The sequence below is a fragment of the Procambarus clarkii genome, chromosome 47 (assembly GCF_040958095.1).
Source record: "Procambarus clarkii isolate CNS0578487 chromosome 47, FALCON_Pclarkii_2.0, whole genome shotgun sequence".
NCBI classification, from domain to species: domain Eukaryota; kingdom Metazoa; phylum Arthropoda; class Malacostraca; order Decapoda; family Cambaridae; genus Procambarus; species Procambarus clarkii.
In genome coordinates this window covers 25,426,878-25,447,418 of record NC_091196.1, presented here as the reverse complement: position 1 = coordinate 25,447,418, position 20,541 = coordinate 25,426,878, and the positions used below count along the sequence as shown (strand labels likewise).

At 46.6% G+C, this 20,541-nt stretch overlaps 1 protein-coding gene across 2 annotated transcripts in view; it reads left to right on the top strand.

The window, feature by feature from the left end:
- LOC123763021 (phospholipid-transporting ATPase VD) overlaps positions 1-20,541 on the top strand; it is an 82,275-nt gene that overhangs the window by 42,485 nt on the left and 19,249 nt on the right. The window lies entirely within an intron of this gene.

Genomic DNA, 20,541 nt, shown 5'->3' with positions numbered 1-20,541 from the left:
GAAAGTTGACAGCATCGGTTACAAGAGTATTGAGAGGTTGGAATGTCAATGGTTGCTTCCCATGAATCAGATGGCCGCCTTTAACGTCCTTCCAGCTTTATCTTACCATTGACCCTCTCCTTCCTACCCTAAACTCCTTCCATTCCCAGCTTTAGCCCCCGTCCCCCCGCCCAGCCTCATCCCTTCATACGGCTTTCCGGTCTTTGAAACCCATATTTCCTATTCCACTTCTCCCGCCATTAACAAGACCCCCCCCCCCCCCACCACCACCACCACCATCCCTCGGGCAGCAACATCTATCCCATCCTCGACCCTTTCTTCCTTAACGCGTCTCTCCCGCGTGTATTGGGAGAGATTTGGCGCGCATTTCTCAACATTTGGCGCCACCGCCATCTTGGCCAGCCTGGGCGCTAGTACTCGCCTAGTTGTGCTTGCGGGGGTTAAGCTTTGGCTCTTTGGTCAACTTTGGTCAGTACTGGCGGAGGTGGTGTGGAGCTCCCCGCTGCGTGAGGGGGGGAAGACGCCACACTTTCCTGGCTTCTGCCTAAGGCTGCGGACAATAATCCTCTTCAGGAGGAAGTATTTAGGTTAGTGTGTGGGGCTAGCTGGTGTTAGCCAGTGCTTGGTGGCAAGGAATGCTGACTGGTGCTTAGGGACGGGGGTGCTGGCTGGTACTTGGGTGTGGGGGGGGGGGGGTGCTGAGTAGTGCTTGAAGAGGGGGGGGGTGCTGAGTAGTGCTTGAAGAGGGGGGGGGGGTTATTGGCTAATTTACGAAAGCGCTTACTAAGCAAGAAATCAAAACATTATGCACACGTAATGGGAGACGAAACTATTTTCGTTTTTGAGCCAATGGTTTGGCTTAGACGCCTTTAGCGTGCACCGCCTCGTACATGAACCTGTCTTATAATTAACAGCTGCAACCCGTGCACATTGCTCAATGTGTTGAGTCAAGTTATAAGGTGCATAAGATGGTAGGCCAAACTGTTCAACCCAGTTAAGACCAATGTAACACTACCCAAGTTGACGGCGTAGTTCATAAACTCTGGGTTCCAACAGTTATATCTATATCTATCATTATAGATGCCTAGCTGATGTTTTTCCCTCAGTCCGTTGTCTCGATCTGTCTCGCTTAATAAAACAATAAAACTGTTTTGTGTAAAAAGTGGCGTACTACCCCAAACAACCCACCTATCCTATCTATGCAGATTAACACAAACTTCAATATTCGGTGCTCTAATATTCACTAATGGGTGAATAATGAACTGTTTATTTTAAAGTAAACGCATAATTACGTATTACCTTCATTAAGCATGTCAACGGAACTGTCAGATAAATTAAAATAAGAGCAACAATAAACATCTGCTGATGTTGCTTGTGCACTGTAGCCAACTTCACCTAAATGTTAAACATGCCCCCGACCCAACTCATGACTTGATAACTCAAATGGAGAACCAAGATCAGAGTTGTTAGGGTCCCCCGAGGCGGTATATACTACGTTATTAAGCACGTCTACAGGTAGCAACATGGGGCCATTGGTAATAGCGAGGGCTGGGTATCTTGAGGTTATCTTGAGGGGCTATTAAGTGTCCCCACGGCCCGGTCCTCGACCAGGCCTCCACCCCCCAGGAAGCAGCCCGTGACAGCTGACTAACTCCCAGGTACCTATTTTACTGCTAGGTAACAGGGGCATCAGGGTGAAAGAAACTCTGCCCATTGTTTCTCTCCGGCGCTCGGGATCGAACCCGGTACCACAGGATCATGCGCCCAGTGTTCTGTCCGCTCAGCCACCGGCTCCACCGGCGGGTAGGAGGTGGGAGATGTACCGGGCGCCCTTGTGTCATGCTTGACGGTCAACTCTCGCTCACACAACTGTGAAGAATGTCAATATCGCGACTACCAACACTCCAAACTTGCATAGTATACCAAGCCACTGAATTATGAAGACACGGCAGCTGAGTGGTATAGTGCTAGTGCTAGGAGCGCACTAGAGGCCTATCCCGCCTCACAATAACTCTTAACTAGTGACACAAATACAGTATGGAATTTGTAGTAAAGAACAAATCTTGTTCTTTACTACACCGCGTAAGAACTGTTCTTGTTCACCGTGCTTAAAGTTCTCCTTGTAGTAAAGAACATGAAGCACGGTGCTGCTAACCTGCTTTAATTATATCTTCATTGACAATGTTTGTAGTGTTGGGAGTAACAGTTTGGTGGTGGCGCAGTGAAGATCCTGCTAATTTTCACTACCGTACACGACGGGGTAATTCTTTAGGAAATGGACGGAAACTTTAATATATTGGCATACTTGAGTACATCTTTATGTATGCTGCTATCTTAAATTATATTAAGAAGGTTACATCTCGCAGGGTGATTCAGTAGCCGTCACTGGGAAGCTTTGTATGCGGTACGAGGATATTATCTACAACACGCGAGTGAATGTAGTGATTACGAAGATCCAGGTGCTTCGTACCGGCGTGTGAAGGGTCTAATGACTGTACACTCAGTGTAGTACGTTAGGTCATGACCCAGTTCCTGCTCACAGTTAACACATGGAATGCTAAGTGTTGTGGGATTAGTGACGTGTAGCCAGCCACCTGCCACAGGTAACTAGTCCAACATGATCCTGTCAACCCCTAACTCGTACTATCTGCTCACGTTTTGTACCGCCCACGTACATTACGTACACGCCCACTTACACGCTCACACGTACGTACGTGTCGAGTCTAAACAAATGACATTTACACTAGTGTTTCAACCCTTTGAGTGTAATTTCTCTATCAGACTTAAATATTTAGAACACAGACTTGACGAGAGATGGATACCTAGGTCTCGCTCAAGTTCCACCTTGTTGCATTCCGATTTGGCTGCGGTCTATCAATTACTTTTGAGATGGAAACGATACAAAAGATATTCTAAACTTTATTCTATGCCGTGAGCAGGTTTTTTTTTATAAGTGATATATTAGGAGGTACTTAGTGTCGATCTTAAGGGTGCTTGAAGGGGTTGACCGAATCACAGAAAATTACTACTACAGTGGGTTTTAGTGTACTGGTAGCTAGTTGTAGTGGACTGGTAGCTAGTTGTAGTGTACTGGTAGCTAGTTGTAGTGTACTGGTAGCTAGTTGTAGTGTACTGGTAGCTAGTTGTAGTGTACTGGTAGCTAGTTGTAGTGTACTGGTAGCTAGTTGTAGTGGACTGGTAGCTAGTTGTAGTGTACTGGTAGCTAGTTGTAGTGTACTGGTAGCTAGTTGTAGTGTACTGGTAGCTAGTTGTAGTGGACTGGTAGCTAGTTGTAGTGGACTGGTAGCTAGTTGTAGTGGACTGGTAGCTAGTTGTAGTGGACTGGTAGCTAGTTGTAGTGGACTGGTAGCTAGTTGTAGTGGACTGGTAGCTAGTTGTAGTGGACTGGTAGCTAGTTGTAGTGGACTGGTAGCTAGTTGTAGTGGACTGGTAGCTAGTTGTAGTGGACTGGTAGCTAGTTGTAGTGGACTGGTAGCTAGTTGTAGTGGACTGGTAGCTAGTTGTAGTGGACTGGTAGCTAGTTGTAGTGGACTGGTAGCTAGTTGTAGTGGACTGGTAGCTAGTTGTAGTGGACTGGTAGCTAGTTGTAGTGTAGCTAGTTCTGTTAGTGCAGAGTTCATCCAGTTGTTTAACCAGGTAATAAGGCACTACGGGCTCACCATAGCCCGTGCTACTTGGCACTTTTTGTTCCAGGTAGCGAATCTTTAACAACAAACAATTAACCAGGTACTTCGTCTATGTAACTATCAAACTATCAGACCTGAAGGCTCCTGCAGTGCGTCCTATTGGTGGACTGAGCCACCAGTGTGGACACGGTGATCGTGAGACCTTTGGCTTTTGATAGGCAATTGTTTAAAGTGTGACTGCTTTTAGAAGAGCAACATTTTCATTACCTTTCTTGGTGATGGGAACACGTGCTACTTTGATGGTGGGGTACAGATAAATAGGCATCAGTGGCGGGTAGATGACACTAAAAAAGCATGTTCACTTTTATAAGTTTTTATTTTAATTTTAGTAACATTTAGGTACATATGAATGTGCAACTACCTTAGACTATAGAAGGGGAGTATAATGTGTGAAGAAGTAGCTACGTGATTAGCAAACCAGTAGACATTAATCTAGGTATTTCACTATCCACGATTAAGAATCCCGAGACTTGTTGGCCCTAACACTCGCTCTGGAGACTACAGAAGCGTAGTAGCAAACACTGACGGATACCGTGACGGTAACTATCAGGAGAAAGCGATTGATTGATTGATGACGATTAAGCCACCCAAGAGGTGGCACTGGCATGAATAGCCCGTAAGAGAAAGCGCCAAGCCATTCAGACTATATAGCACTGGGAAGCGGTCTGGGGTCATTTTGGGATGGGACGGTGGGGCAGGAATGGTGCCCAACCACAGTCGGGGATTGAACGCCGACGTGCATGAAGTGATACCGTCGCTCTACCGTCCAGCCCAAGTGGTTGTAGACGAATACCGTTAGCAGACTTTTATGTACGGAACCCAGGTGGCGCTCTCCGTGCTGTGTTGTAGTTACTGGAGCACCATAGTGCCTCGTGTCTGGCAACACTGGCAGCCGTCTCGTGTGACAGTGTAAGTGTCCGCGGGGGTGACAAGCGTGCCATTGACCACCATAGAAGGTAGTGTAACCTCTGCATCCCCACCCCACTGGCTTGACACTCTCAACTCCAGGTGTTATCAGTCTTGGAGATTTGGTGATTAAGCAGCGGCCAAGATGCATTGGACTTGCCTAGTGGTGACCCACTTTGACCTAGTAATTGTTCTTGCTTCCCCTCATGCATTCCCCTCCGTTAGTCCTCACCCACCACCCCAATACACCTTCGCCTCAACCCTCCCCCGCTCTCCTTTTCTTTAAGTCCCCCCTCCCCCCTCCTCCTGAGTCACCACTGAGGGCTACCGCCACAATAGGAAAGTGGGCACAGCGCAGACGCTATTCTTGAAGGGATTTCAACTGTCGGTAATTACCTCACTTGCTGTTAACGTATAAAAATTCGTGGGAAAAGTTTAAACTAGTCTGGTAAAGGAGCCAGTTACTAGGGGTATGGATGGCAAGACATTGAATGAACACCACTTGCTTAACGCTAGGGAGACCACCAGGTGAATACCCGAGTGGGCGGTGTGGTGGTGGTGACGGTAGTGGTGGTGACGGTGGTGGTGAAGGGGGAGGTGACGACGATGCGTAGTGTAGGAGTGATGATAGTCGTGGCGGGTGTACTCTTTTTGCACGGGGACACAATCTAATCTGGTGTTATCTTGTATCTTGCTGCCCCCCTGACGTACCCCGCCCTCTTTCCCCGTCCCGCGGGCCGCAGCATATAGGGGTCGGGATGATACCAGAGTTTAATGTGACCTGTACGGTGTGTGTGTGTGTGTGTGTGTGTGTGTGTGTGTGTGTGTGTGTGTGTGTGTGTGTGTGTGTGTGTGTGTGTGTGTGTGGTGCCGCCACAAGTGGACCACCACCACACTTGTGGTTAAGGTGTCCCATAATGCGCACACAGACGTGCTTCGCTGTGGTTGCGGGAGTCGAGCTTCAGCTCTGGCTACCCCGCCAACCATTGTAGTCAAATCTGGCAAGTTGGAGCCCACATTTATTTGAATATAAATGTTTGTACATTTGAGACATATGGGTTTCATCTATTTGTAGCACTGTTTAACTTGATCAGGTTAGCTTGGTTTAAAATATACGGTGTAATGATAACCTTGCAGATGGTGGTGGAATTAGAAGTGGCGGGGGGGGGGGGGAGGCACAGGTGTTTAATTGCTACGTGTGGCACTTACCGGGGTGGCCACCGGGGGGGGGGGCTGTGCAGCAACTGCCTACAACGTACACGTACTCACCTAGTTGTGCTTGCGGGGGTTCAGCTCTGGCTCTTTGGTCCCGCCTCAACTCTCAACGTGTGTCTGTGAGAGAGGCCACTGCTGGTATTTCATCTCCAGGTGAGGTGTGAGCGTCGTCAGGTGTGTACACCCGCCCTCAGAACGGTGATATATGCAGGCCAAGGGGGGGGGCATAGATACCATCTTGCACTCGTTCACACTGCGTATTTTGTTCTTTTGAAACTGTTTGTCCAGTCGTCGTCTAAAGGTAGAAAGGCGTCCTGTCTATCACCTTTCATCCTCTTAAATCCAATCATTTTCTTGCCTACACTTTTCTCAGCAAAACTTCTAAATTGCTCAACTCTTAAGTGCGTCACGGAATGGCTTGTTTCATAATTGTGTAACATTATAAGTCTTCCTTCTCGTAGCATTCTGTGTTTTCATCTACACTTCTAATTTCCTCTCGTCCTTGTGTTTCTTGCATCAATATCTTGTACATTGCATCTTTATTTCTCGCAAGTACCATTGTTGCGTCTTGCCTGTCTTGCGTGCTATTCTGCCATAATTAAGTCATCACAGTGTGGTTACTTTAATGAGACGGGCAATTGTGTGCGGGGCTATATCGAGGACGTCCCATCGATCTCTTAAAGTTCCCATGTAGGGGAGGGGGGGCGTGGTGTGGGGGATTGTTCTGGGGTGGATTGTTAGTGGTTTGAGCGCGTGATCACTCTTGGCTCTGATCTGTCTTGCTTCATGCAGGTCGGCGTTCAATCCCCGACCGTCAAAGTGGTTGGGCACCATTCAGTTTCCCCGTCCTATCCGAAATCCTTATCCTGATCCCTTCAAAGTGCTATATAGTCGTAATGGCTTGGCAGTTTCCCCCAGATAATTCCCTCCCTATTGGCTTTGCTGGTAGTGGGGCCTTGAGCGCCCTGACCAACGTGTAAGCCTCTGACGGCTTTTATATTTACAAATAGTCTGTCTCGGTTATCGCTTATATAATTCATTAGATTTTTTTCCTACTTAGTTCTTCCCAACTTCGTCTCATCCAGTGTTTGTTTTTGGCATTTTTTTCTTGCCTAATTTTGGCATCAGTAATTACCATTGTTAGTCTCCACATTATGCATACATATTTTGTAAGTCGGGGTTATGTCCCTTCCTGTTCTGTGCTCCTACAGTTTCTTGGCTAAGTTAAGTAAGAATAGAAGTCTGTTGCCTCGTACGAGGTAGCTCTTATTTCTCTCGGTAGCTCTCTCCCCAAGGATTCCACGACTGTGGTACTTAAGGTTGTTTTATGGAAAAGGTACGAACTCCAAACGAGTATTGCCACGGTTCTTTTTTTAATATTAACTTAACAATTTGAATGTATTTTTAGTGTTCTTTTCATAGCTAGAGTGCTGCTAATCTGGTGGTAAAGCCATGGATCAACTATAGCTCCTGTTGGGCTGGGGTTACACTCTGGTGCAGCACTCAAAAAACCGGCATTAAATAAGTTATATATAGCATACTGAGTGACACTTCCAATATCCTGATGCTGTCCTGATTGTCAGTCGTGTGCGCTGCTGCGGGTATCAGACTTTTGATTCCCACATCAGACCGCTTCGGGAAGCGGGTTGCGATGGATGCTAAAAGGTCCATCTCTTCACTAAACACCTGTTAGTTGCTCCTCCCGCAGGTAATAGATTGCCTCCGCCACCTTCCTTCCGCCCTTCCCTTAGTTTAGCTGACGTGGTGGGATTGGAGACATTTAGTATTTAAGAGAATCTCTTAACCTGGATCAGACGGGCTCACCATAGCCCGTGCTACATGGACATTTCGTTCAGAGTAGCTAAATCTAAAACACACAGATCAGGGCATGGTTATCATCCTCGGATAGGAACACAGCGCAGTTTAGTGTAATCTTTTGGCGATAGCAAAAGCAGCCTGGAGATTGATTCTGTGGATAATACGGGAAAAAGTTCCGTATGGACAGTGCATGCTATAAGAAAGGTTCATTCTCGTGTGTGTACGTGTGTGAACGTGTGTACGTGTACACGCGTGTGTGAGTGTGTCTGAGGCTAGTTCATTTATTGGGTTGTTCCTGGGCCTACTGTTGTGGAGGAGGAACGTTGCAGACTTGACTCTTCCCATGAGTGTGTGTGTGTGCGCTGCCGTCAGAGTTCGTGGTAATTCACTGCTCACTTGGGAAGGTCCAGCATTACTCTGGCAGCAAAAAAAAAAGCTAGTTGGTGATGAAAGGGAAACTCCGGCAAGTTTCCCGGGGTGGTGGTGGGGGGCGGTGAGGCGACAAGTGGGCTTCGTAATTTACTACGGCAAGTTCTTGACAGGTTCTTCTCCACGCCTCCCCGCACCTCACCATTTTATTACTCAATTTTTGTTATTAAATTTACTAGTAAAGTTTAGCTTAATGCCGCCCTCGACTATTACTACTACTACTATTGTTACCACTATTAGTTCAGTTACTACTGGTGCAAGTGTTTGCAATACTACCAGGAGTGTACCCATGAGACACCTTCAGCACAGGTACCTGTGGTGCTACTCTCCGGCTGGTGGTGGCCGCGGTGTGGGGGTCGTTACTGCTGGCGGCGGTATTATTGCCGCGACTTTGGCGCGAGGCTGCCACCAGTAGCCTCGCGCCAAAGTAAATTAATATTTACCTCCCGCTCAGTTGTGTGTGTGGGGGGGAGGGGAGGGGAAGGCTGTGGCGGCTCACCTTGTGGCCGGAGATGAGGGATGAACCTCGTCAGCACAAACTGGTCCCTGCGCCACCACCACCAGTATCCACGCCACTGCTCCTCCTCCTCCTTCCTTTACATCGATTGTTGCGCAATCTTGGAAACCCCAATACTCGCTCTCCTCCACCCCCGCCTCCATTACCTTCACCTCTTCCATTAACTGGTTGAATTTACGTCTTGTGCTCGTAGATAGTTTTAGCTCCTGGGTTCAGCTTTTGGTTGGAGGTTCGGGGGTGTACTTGTGTACAGTCTTGAGCCCTGAAATTCTTACTCGTAGAGATTAAACTTCCTCTTCTCACCAATTCATTCCATTCTTAACCCTCTACACCCGAGGACACTGACGTTCCTCTCACTTGACACGTGTGTGTATGTTGCCACCCACGCTGACCACCGTCTTGTACATTGTACAGTCTTCCTGTAAATAACCCAACACACGCACATGGGAGGAGAGTGACGCTACGGCTCCACGACGGACCGTAACAAGTGGTGACAAGACTTGCTTAGGGTCCACGACAGTCGGTCGATTATTTACGTGTAGGATGGCTTAATTGTTTCAGCCACGGTCTCTACGCTTCTCTCAATGTCTTATTCATAACGTGCAATTCTTTGCAATAAAAAGTTCGTACATCATTTTTTAGATGGTTAAGCAATTTAGAAAAATTTAGAAAATTCCAGTAAATTTTCAAGAAATGTCCGATTATATCGTTCCTAATGACTCTATGAATAAAATTTTGGACTGTAAAATCTTTTTAGGTGTGGCAGCCTCGTCTACCTGAATGGTTTATTACTACGTTCACTTGTTCCACACCTGTTGGACAGTAGTGACGTTGTCGCTTTTGTCCAAACAGTTTGTTCGCCCGACCGTCAAAGTAGCGACTTTACTTTCCCAAAGTCCTGTAGCGACTTTACTTTCCCCAAGTCCTTATCCTCCTATCCCCCTCAGTGCTATATAGTCGTAATGGCTCGCCTCTTCTAGGTGATAATTATCATGCCTTGCTGGGCTGGACTACCATTATGGAGTGAGTGGAAGGCAATGTTAGCCGCTCTCTGCCGCCCACATGCTGCTGCCTGGGGCTGTACCGCCAACACTGGTGTGGAGGATTAACTTGGACCGATACAAGACACATCATATACAAGATGGTTACACCACTATCTAACCCCCCCCCCCCCTTCCTAACCCAAACCAACAGAGTCTAACACAGCGTGTTGTAAGCTATTGTATCCTAACATAATATACGGTTTTGACATTCGGAAAAAAGGGCTTTGTCAAAGTCTTGAATGATATGACCACACGCCTCGCTTTGACAACCACTTCTTGACTTTCCTGCCACTCTAGTCATTCGTCAACCCCCCGCCTGTGTGATAGTGTTCTTGCGGGGGGGGGGGGGGGTAGGGTCTGGGCTCTTGTCACGTCTCTAATAACCTGTAGTACACTCCACCTTATATGCCAAGGTGTGTATGGCGCCTGTCTCCACCACTAAGTGCATTTTTTATGTCCATTTTTATTTTTACCGTCACCTACATCTTGCTCATTTGGGTACATACCCACCTGGCTCCTTGTTCGTGTACCACACGTGTATAATATCCCTGTCTGCCTCATAAACTCGCGTGACGGTGGTAGTTGGAAGAGAGAGTGGTGGTGGTGGTAACTACCACGTCGTCATCCATAAGGGGGGGGGGGTCAGTGAAGGATGTGATGGGAGCAATAATATTACCGTGGGTGATGGTGGGAGTGTTGGGCGGGAGACTTGGGATCAATAAGGGAAGACCTTGACCTTGACCATGGGCGGGCGGGCGGGCGTGTGCCCCCGGAGCCGGTCCTCCTCTGCATCAAGGCCCCAAGTCTCCTTCAAGCCAGGTGTACACACGTGCCCTTCCCTCCTCCTCCTCGCTATTTGTGCTGATGACACAAGACATAAATATCATTACTAATATTCAACAAGACTCGTTCTTGAGTTGAACAGTGAAATATGACAATTAGTACATAAAATTATCCAATTTCGAATATATAATACTGAATGTTTAATATCTAAATATTGATTTTAGTTGTACTAAAATGCACCTTTTGTAAAGCTATATCTAATGGCTTAACATAGGCCTAGTTACTTATGGTTAGGTATCTATGTACGCTGCACACGTAGAACTCTACAATTAGCTTGGTAACACAAGAGTGCGGTTACTGGCGTTCCTAATGGGTTAGTGTGGGCCGCAGCTGGTTGTAGGGGGCGGGCGTCAAATAACACACCATATATTACATTTGTGGTCCTTAGTTATACTCACCCCACTTCATCCCCAGTATAAGAGCCACTACGCTAATAGCTACCGTTAAGAACTAAGCCCCATGAAAGACTGGAGAAGCTTAATTATCACCTGGGAAGCGTATGCTAGAGGCCATTTTGAAACGCATGGATACTGAAGGTGTTCACGCTCCAGTGGTGGTAAGGTGCCCCACACTCTGCCACAAGAGAACTATTTGTTCCTGGTGTGTTAGTGTGTAGGAGCAGGGCCAGCTGGTGGTGGCAGGGTCCAGCTGGTGGTGGCAGGGTCCAGCTGGTGGTGGTGCGGCCAGCAGAGCCTCCCTGTACACCGCCAGGTCTCGGCTCATGTTCCCATGTACTTCCTCTCATCTTATCGTCTCTCCCAGTGTGGACTCGCGACGAGGATGACACAAGTTAAAGGTTAAAGGTGGCGGCCTTGCTTTTCAGTGATGAGATCTTAGATGGTTGTCAAGACCACTCTGGTAGGCCGGAGGGTTAAGGCTTGCGCAAGGTCAAATGGCACCGCCTGCCTCCTCCCCCCCCCCTGCCCCTCTATATATCAAGCAGTATAGGACAAGTTACGGTGTCCTTGCGTGCGAGGCACTCACCCAGTCCCTCCCTCACTCTTAAACTGCTCCAACGAGTTCTTAAAGGTACACGTAAGTTCAACTGGGAAGAAATCCTTGTATGTACCAGTCTTGTATCCCTTTAAATGTGTGAAGTATTCTTCACTTTATGGTTGCCATAGTCGGGGACAGGGCGCCTGCTAGTCTTGGAAGTCTGCCCCTAAGCCTGAGCTGCTCCAGGATGCTGCCAACACTACTTCCCAAATTGTGACCCGAGTGTCCTGACCATTACCTGTACTTGGTTCTGTCATCCAGAAGGTAAAGAGAAGGCGATAAAGTCCAAGCCCAATAAAAAGCTCTGTACCTCAGGGCACAGTCCTTGTACCACTACTTTTCTCTCATCAGATACAGAAACAAGTCACAGCTTCGTTCCATCCTTTGTAGATCTCTCTAATTTTCTTGCTTATTTAATAAAGTCGTCTTCGACTAGGGACCGGAAAATGACATGTTTAACAGTGATGGATTAACGGTACTTAGGTATGGTGAAAATGGACTTAAACTAAATCCGGGGTACAAAACCCATCTGCTTAAAGGTAAACGTGTAAATGATCTGGGAATTATGATGTCTGACGACCTTACATTTAGCGAACATAACTAAGCAAATATAGCGTCAGCCAGGAAAATGATTGAGAACCTTCAAATCCAGGGTCAGATCCCACCACAATGCTCATACCACTGTAACAACCTGGTTGACCAGATCACCAACCAGGAGGCTGTCAGAGACCGGGCCGCGAGGACAGTGGTCCTGGTAACTTGTCTCAAGGCAACCACGAGACCCTTGCTCTGAGAGGCGTGTGGGTGCAGTGGTGTGCAGAAGTTCAGTGAACAATCTTATGGATTGACTGTTGAGAGTGTGAAAGATTCAGCCTTGGTGCTGGAGATGGTGTTGGTGCGAGTGTTGGCGTTTGGTCAATACACGTAATGCCCCGCTACACAGGCCGCCGCCAGTATGGTGCTGCTGGGGGCTTCACAACACACTATTCCACTCCTGACCTTTCCTGGTTGACTGCAAGGTGCCGACAAGGCGGCTCTGGGAACCGCGCCCCGGAACATCCCACTTGCCCCTGTGCGGATCGGCAGGACTGGAGCAAGTTCACCAATCCCAGCTGGAAGATTAGCATGTTTTACCCAAGCCTCCAGTTTTGAGTGGTGAACCGTTTAAGATTTAAGAATGTCATTTAAAGTACTGACAGCCAGTCATGCCGCGAGAGACCTCGCTGGGAACTGGACACCGCGCGTTGGATCGTTGAGACTAAACCCCACTATTTTTTTTAAATTTTGCCCCTCAGGGCGAGTTTATTGGGCAGCGCCACTCATCTTGTGAGTGAACATACCGCCATAGCAGAATGTACAACACTCCCCAATAGGAAGAAAACCCGCTGGGTTGTTCATCCTGTAATTAGCTCTACACCCGGGGCTGTGGCAGTATATTGTGTGACCACAAATATAGTGTGGGTGTGTAGTGGTCATGGTTTGTGTACCGTCATAACAGTTTTGTTTAAGGTACATAGACTGTAAAGACGTGTGTGTTGTAGGTGCAAGATGGTGCAGAAGAGGCCAGGTACCACCATTCTTGACCTAGTTGATGCTTGTGAAGGTAGGATGACGGGAACCTCCGAAGACACTCCTGCTTTCCCAAATGCTAGACAACAATGACATGACATTGTGTGATAAAATGCAGACGTAATATAAACGGCTCGCCAGCGAATGCCTTTGACAAATATGACCTGGTCCTGGCATAATGGCACAGAATATGAACCCACTGGTTGACTAGCTGGAAAATTCGGGTCACGTAACGTGCCGTATTGAGACCTCCGGAGCCATCTTGAGGAGCCGTGCCCCTGATAATACTCGGTACTCGACCCATTACTCCTGCATCTGGCACACTCGCAAGTTGAGGCAGTATGCCGCCGCGTGGACCACGCTGGAGTGTCACCCATCGGGTACACGGTACACCCACGTGTGTAAACCAAACTTGCTGCTGCATAAGAACATAAGAACACAAGAACAAAGGTAACTGCAGAAGGCCTATTGGCCCATACGAGGCAGCTCCTATCTATAACCACCCAATCCCACTCGTATACATGTCCAACCCGCGCTTGAAACAATCGAGGGACCCCACCTCCACCACGTTACGCGGTAATTGGTTCCACAAATCAACAACCCTGTTACCGAACCAGTATTTACCCAAGTCTTTCCTAAATCTGATTAGCGATTCTAATTTCCTAAATCTGCGTTAGTGATAGTGTGGTGCTCGCTGGAACACATTATACCAACGTCGCCTTGGAAACTAACCACGAAGTAATTAAATGTTAGAATTTAGCTTTGCATTATATTTATCATTCAGTATAGAAGGGGGAATTAGAGGCCTGGGACCAACCTAGTCGCATGATGTTGCATGTAAAGGTCACAAAGTAACTAGAAAATGCGAGAAAATGATACGGCAGAAAAAAACTTAAATCCGCCAAGCCAATAAATTATAACAAGTTCTATAACACGCAGCTTGGGGTACTACAGGTTATTAACCACATTTTATAAATCTGACAAAGGTAAGACCTGGAGAAAGTGCGAATCCATTCAGACGCTTTATTGCTTAGTCCCTCAATTCTCCTCCATTGTTGATCGTTGTTTGGACAATATCTAAACAAATAACAGAATACATTGTCATCCTATTGAATATTTGTAATAAAATCTTTTTCTACTTTGTAAAATGTCTAGTGTGGAACAGCACCTTTCCATGTGTGTTGGGGGGGGGGGATTTAATAATAATCCATGATCCAGGTGACATGGTAGTTTATGAAGCAGTTCTGACCACAACTAGGAAACTGTGCCATTCTCTAGGGGTGAGCCTTCTGGTCTGTTGGGCCGCAGAGCACTATCCCCACTGGGTTAGTGGCCTGTAGAACAAAGCTGAAATTGTTCTTAAATGTTTATAGCCCTAATAACCTCAGTATTGTGACGCCACATAATTGAGCTCTCCTGTAGGTCCCCGAGCAAATGGTTGACTATAATTTACAACTTAGTGTGGGGTGTCATTTTGGCCTCTGCGGTAACCACCTTCCAGCAGCATTAACATGTTGACCTGTTTGACGCCGCCATGTTGAGTACGTTGGTGTAGAGGGCAGACTTGGCCTCACCTCTGCCTGCCCCCCCCCCCCCACGCTCTTATTTCTTATTTTACGATGGAAAATGTGGCCATCTTCGCCGATATTGACGTTTTGACACACCAGGTTGTTGGGGGTAGTGTTGTGCCCTCTAGTAGTAGTAGTAGTAAGGGGGAGGACTGGAGACCCGCCCCCCAGCACTGAGAAGCAGGGGAGGAGAATGTGTGTGTAAAGTGAAACGAAGAATATAAGAATTATAAACAAATGTTTGATATGGCCTTTCCCGGTTTGGTGCCTTTTGATAATTACCTTACCTTGTTATGGCTTCTAAAAATGTTAAAATGTGTAGAAATGCGTCAAGCGAGGGGAGATGACACAAGTATGCACGTATAAAGGGGCATAGCAGTGTTGAGTACAGTGCCTGATAAAGGGAGAGCGGGATTTCTACTGAAAATAGATTTAAACGGGATATGGGTAGAGTGACTTGTGGTAACGGTCGTAGTCCAATATACCAGACAAACATCACTGGTGAAAGCTGTACCTCGGTAACTTAATATGACGAGTACATGGGTGGCTCTGCCCGGCAGTGTGTGGCCTCCAGGCTTGCTGCGGGGTAATCTTTAATCTCTCATCCTTTAGCGATTAAATGTTTGATGCATGAAAGACTGTAAACATTTTAATCTCTCATCCTTTAGCGAATATATGTTTGATGGACAAACTGCTGTAAACATGCTACAGTACCAAAACATATAGACGGAGGCAGTAAACTAGGTTGGTTCGGTCTCTAGTACGATGATCACAATGACCAGACTTTGCAGGTTAGAAGCACTAAGCAAATGCAGGCGATGAGTCACAATAACGTGGCTAAATTATGTTGACCAGTCCACACACTAGAAGGTGAAGGGACGACGACGTTTCGGTCCGTCCTGGACCATTCTCGCCAATCGACTTGAGAATGGGTCCAGGATGGACCGAAACGTCGTAGTCCCTTCACCTTCTAGTGTGTGGTCTGGTCAGCACCTAGCAAAGATTTTAGTGTACGGGCGGGGGTGTCCCTGTGTACCTTCATTTGGGAGGTGCTCCCGAGGTGTGTGTGTGTGTGTATTGTGTACAAGTGCCACCTTGGCCCAGTTGAGCTCCTGGGTGTGAGGACTAGGTGGTATTTTAAGGGGTAAGTGGGTCGGTGGGCTGCTCTCCACACCTGTGGCCGGCTTAGTCACCCCCGCAGCTGTGAACAACAGGTGCGCTTATATCCAGCCTTGAACTCCCTCTACCTGGTTTGACTCGCATATATAGTTCACTGGCTGGTTTGGTGTCAACAGGTGTTTGGCAGGTGATTTGTACATGTTGGATGTCTGTAGATATTTGGGGGGTTTGAGGGAGGCGCGTCTCAATCACACGTGGCTTGAGACGCAGTAGGTATACGGTGCGGTATATCTAACCAGAGTTGAGAACTTTCCTAGTTTACCTCCTGGGCTCAGTTTCTGGTCTTGAGACAGATGTAAATACAAAATATTGTTATAACCAATAACGTACCTAGGTTTCTAAATTGATATAGCGAGTGTTAACGCAATCACTGAATGGCAATATATGTTTTTCGGGAAGGTGCTACACTAGATAGTCTTCAACGTTGCTAGTGTTACTGGTGCAGGCGGCCGGCCAGTCAGGCGCAGGTGCCCGCACGTTTGAAACGTCAGATATAAACGTTGCAGGAATCTATAGACATTATCAACCGGTGAACAAATGTAAAGGAGTTAAAGTATCTTTTGAGAAGTGGAGAGTTAAAGCATTGTAGTGGAGGACCCGCCTATTAAACAATACCTCGTTTTTAGTTTTAGATTCAGCAATAGGAACAAAATTTTAATGTAGCACAAGTTAGGATGAGCCCGCATCAAAGCTGCCTCCTTAACCGGTCTTTAAGATAGGTGGGTTAATCTTCATCAATCAGTCGTAATAGGTGGCACGGGCGTGAGTAGCCAGGAGGTGGTAGATGTTTGGAGTGAATGTGATCTTTGGTTGTGAATTAAGGTTGGGTCGTAATGCCTGGGATGAGCTGGCATTATCTTCCACCAGAATTGGGCATTATGATTTACGATGTTAGTGTTGCCGTTGATGCTAATGCTTAAGTTACATATTTGTTCATGCTAATGTCATCCATTGTTGCCGCAGTACTAGTGAAAGTTGATCTATTGCAGGCTGTAAGAGGATTAACGTAGCTTGCTTCCCAGCCCCACTCTCAACACGTCTAAACACAAGGTCTGTGTAACCCCAGACACAGTGCTGTGTACACAACAGCTTGGGGCGCACTTTACACCTTTAGCACGCGTATGACGCCACGTATCCCTCCTCCTCCAGTCAACGTGTAATAATAATCATCTTTATAAACAGTCTGTACACTCGAGCATCCGTGTCTGATGTTGGCTTAAGGCTTATAAACCTCTGGAAGGTTAAGGCTGCCACACCTGCTTTACCACCACCAACAAGAATACTTTGGTCCTGACGTACTCCTTTGGTCCTGACGTACTCCTTTGGTCATGGAGTATCTGGCCGACACCAGTAATTGGGGGTTAGTGAGAATATATCGACATGAGGTTGGTTGTAGGTGAAGTTGTGGACATGACTGTAATGTTGATATGTTGGAGAGGCAGGTATGGTTGTTGGTGTGGAAAGTAGAGGCTTCATGGAGGGAAGAGGAAGTGTGTGGGGGGGGGGGGGTCACTGTGTGTACTTGTCTAGTTGTATTGCGGGGGTTGAGCTTCGGCTCTTTGGTCCTGCCTTTAAACAGTCAGTCAACTGGTGTACAGATTCCCGAGCCTCTTGGTATGTGTCATATCTACTTTTGAAACCGTATGGAGTCTTGTCTCCACAACATCACTGTCTAGTGCATTCCATTTTTAACTACTGACTAAGAAAAGTTCCTTCTAATGTGTGTGGGGTTCATCTGAGTACTGTTTGCATTTGTGCGTGTACCACCTATGTTGATTGATGAAGATTAAGCCACCCAAAAGGTGGCACGGGCACGAATAGCCCGTAACCTTATGCGTTAAATAAACTGCCTTTATCTACCTTACCAATTCCTGTGTGTTTTGGTAATGAGGCGAGAGGTTAGGGTTTAAAGATGGGAATGGCGACGAATACAAAGTTTCAGTTCGTGCCTCGGTTTATATTTTGTAACGTGCTTTGTATTGTAATTACTACTGGAGAGACCCGGGTATTCCCGATGACCCTTGTTTATTCAACACTTTTAACCTAGTCCAGATACTGTTTGATGTGTCATGAGGCGGTCATTGATCTGGGAATGGAAATCATGGGTGGGCGGTTCGTCAGTCTATGCTTGGTCATAGTGTCTGGACCCATATTGATTTGCTCTTGCTATTCAGATATTTTTTGGCGGTTTATGTATTATCAGTGTGCTCGAAAAAAGCCCATTTTTACAGTTTACTCGCAGAAATGGCGCAGAACGGACAGTTGATTAGTAAAATAATATATATAATTGTTCTCACTAGGACCCCCCCCCCCCCCCTTCTGTCTTTCTCCATGTAAGTGACAATCTGAGGTAATGAGTCAGTGGAGTTCCCCTGGCTGAGGACGTGACTGGTGTCGAGTGGCGCCGCTGGTCCCTCACACAGGTGAACAGTTCTTCCAGGTACCTTGGAACATTCCTTCCTTCTGGGCTTCGCACGCAATTAAGCAATGGTGATCGTTCCTGGGGAGTGACAGTGGCCAGCTAACACTAGGGCTTACAGGTGATGTGCAACTGAATTAAGCGATGTTAATATCACCTGGAAACTACCCCCACACCCCCTCCCTCCGTAGTCTAATTTAATGATGTATGCACGTTTATACTTTGATCTTGTCTACTGGGCCTAGGACCCTTAAGTAGTGGTTGCGGCGTCCGTCGTGTACAGGTAACGGCGAGCTCCTTCAGATGGTGGAAAGAGAGCAGTCTTGAAGGGTTACATCTTGATGCATAAGGTGCTAGGTGCCGGTAGCAAGTGTGAAGGATGCAGGTGGCCTCGGCCAAGTGCTTCCGGACACAGGTGCCTTGGTGAGAGGGGGTTGTTGCTTGGGCCATGGAAGTGGCGCGAGAAGGTTTATTTAGTAGAGTGCAGTGTCATGCTCAAGGTGTACAGGCGCGCGCACGCACTGTGAAAATAGCGTAGTACAGAATACAGCGTGACTGGTAAACTAAAATGGCGAGAGTAATGGTTGCCGGACTTAACAGAGCGATGTAACGTCCTGAAACTCGAGACAGGAGACCAGTGACAGTAGTATGATCAGAAAAAGTTCCTTTTAAAGGAAAACATGCTAGGCTTGGCTTCTCTGTAGAACTTGCATCAGATGCCCATATGAACAGAATATCAGCTTCGAATGCCGAGCTGGTGAACGTCAGAGCAGCATAGAAACCTGGCCGAAACGCTGTGCGTAATTAGTAGGTTTCTATAAAACGATTAGATGTTGCCTGAGAGTTGTTGTAGGTAAGCCTGGCTGGGGCCAGGCATGATCTGCGAGTTAAATCACATTACAACCCAAGCGAGATAACTGTTAACCATTGTAACACGTTAGTGTGTATTTTCCAATTTTTAGTATATAATATAAGTATATACTTGTATACGTATATACAAAGACTGAGCCGTGTATATTGGCCATGTGACTCGAGTAATTTTTTATTCTTTTTAAGGGGCTGGGACATGTATCACTTGTTATTAACATCTTTACCGACAAAATTAATTAAAATTTTGCCTAATCTGAGGATTTCAATTAAGTCTTATTAGTGAGGATAATGCAGAGTTTCTCTATCTAGAGAAACGGGGAAAATATAGACGGATCAGAGGTTTACCACATGCCTGATCTCTGGACGTGAGAAGGTTGGACTTATGAAACGCTGCTTTGGGGGGGGGGGGGTTACCTCTAGACACTGGGGAAAAATACCCCCTCCCCCCTCCAACCTCACCCAATCCCCCCCGACGGGTAAGGGAGGAGGCGGCTGGGAGCGTCCATAAGATTGACAGCCTCCTCGATTGTTCTACCTTTCTTGTAATACTCCAGTGGTGACGGAGGGCGCAAGTTTTGTTTAAATATAAAAACATTTGGGTACATCTGCATTTATTCAGCTATTCTAAATGAAGAGGTACATAATGTGTCGAGAGCTTGGCTACATGATGCAAAAAAAGCCATCGCATAGGATTCTTAGTTATACAGGGGCGCGTGATCATTAGTCTGTACTGGCAAATTTTGGGAGCATCATGAGGGTATCATAAAACAGATAGGTTAATAAAGCGAGTTCAAAGCTCCAGGTTCCTCATAGCGATAGATCTGAAGTGTCTAATGACTGGGGATTCAGTAATGTAATAGGAGATCATGACCCAGTTCCTGCTCAGTTTGCACCTAGAGCGCTCCGGATTGGGGATGATGCTAATGAAATTAATGATTCTAGTGCACCTTGGGGGCATCAGGAATAATCATGTCCTCGTGTCTTCATACTGTATTACTTCTAATTTGTTCAAAACAGAAGCGGGGAAGTTAATTAGGTGCAAGGCATGTCTTGCCCAATATATCTAATATAACTATGGAGCTAACAAACATAATGTAGCGAGGAGAGACAAATATTGATTTGTATACAACCGTCTCTATACTCTTGTTGGCAGGATTGGACGATGCTTATCCTATTTGACAGCATACACAACACACCCACGGCCTAACAAATTTGAAACATTAGATAACGTCTTTATAATCAATGCTTTTTGTAGCGCTACTTTAATGACCTTTCCATTAATAAAGCCTGTTTTGAATCTATTAACCTCTTAATTCAAACTTAGATTAAGGCGCTATACGTTTGTTAAGCAGTTTTGTGAAATTGTTGAAAATACAGGAATTAAAGTTTAAAGTTACGACCCGTCGGCAATTTTAAATGGTTTAAACCCTTACACGTTTTCTAATGCCTTTTTTAAATTTGG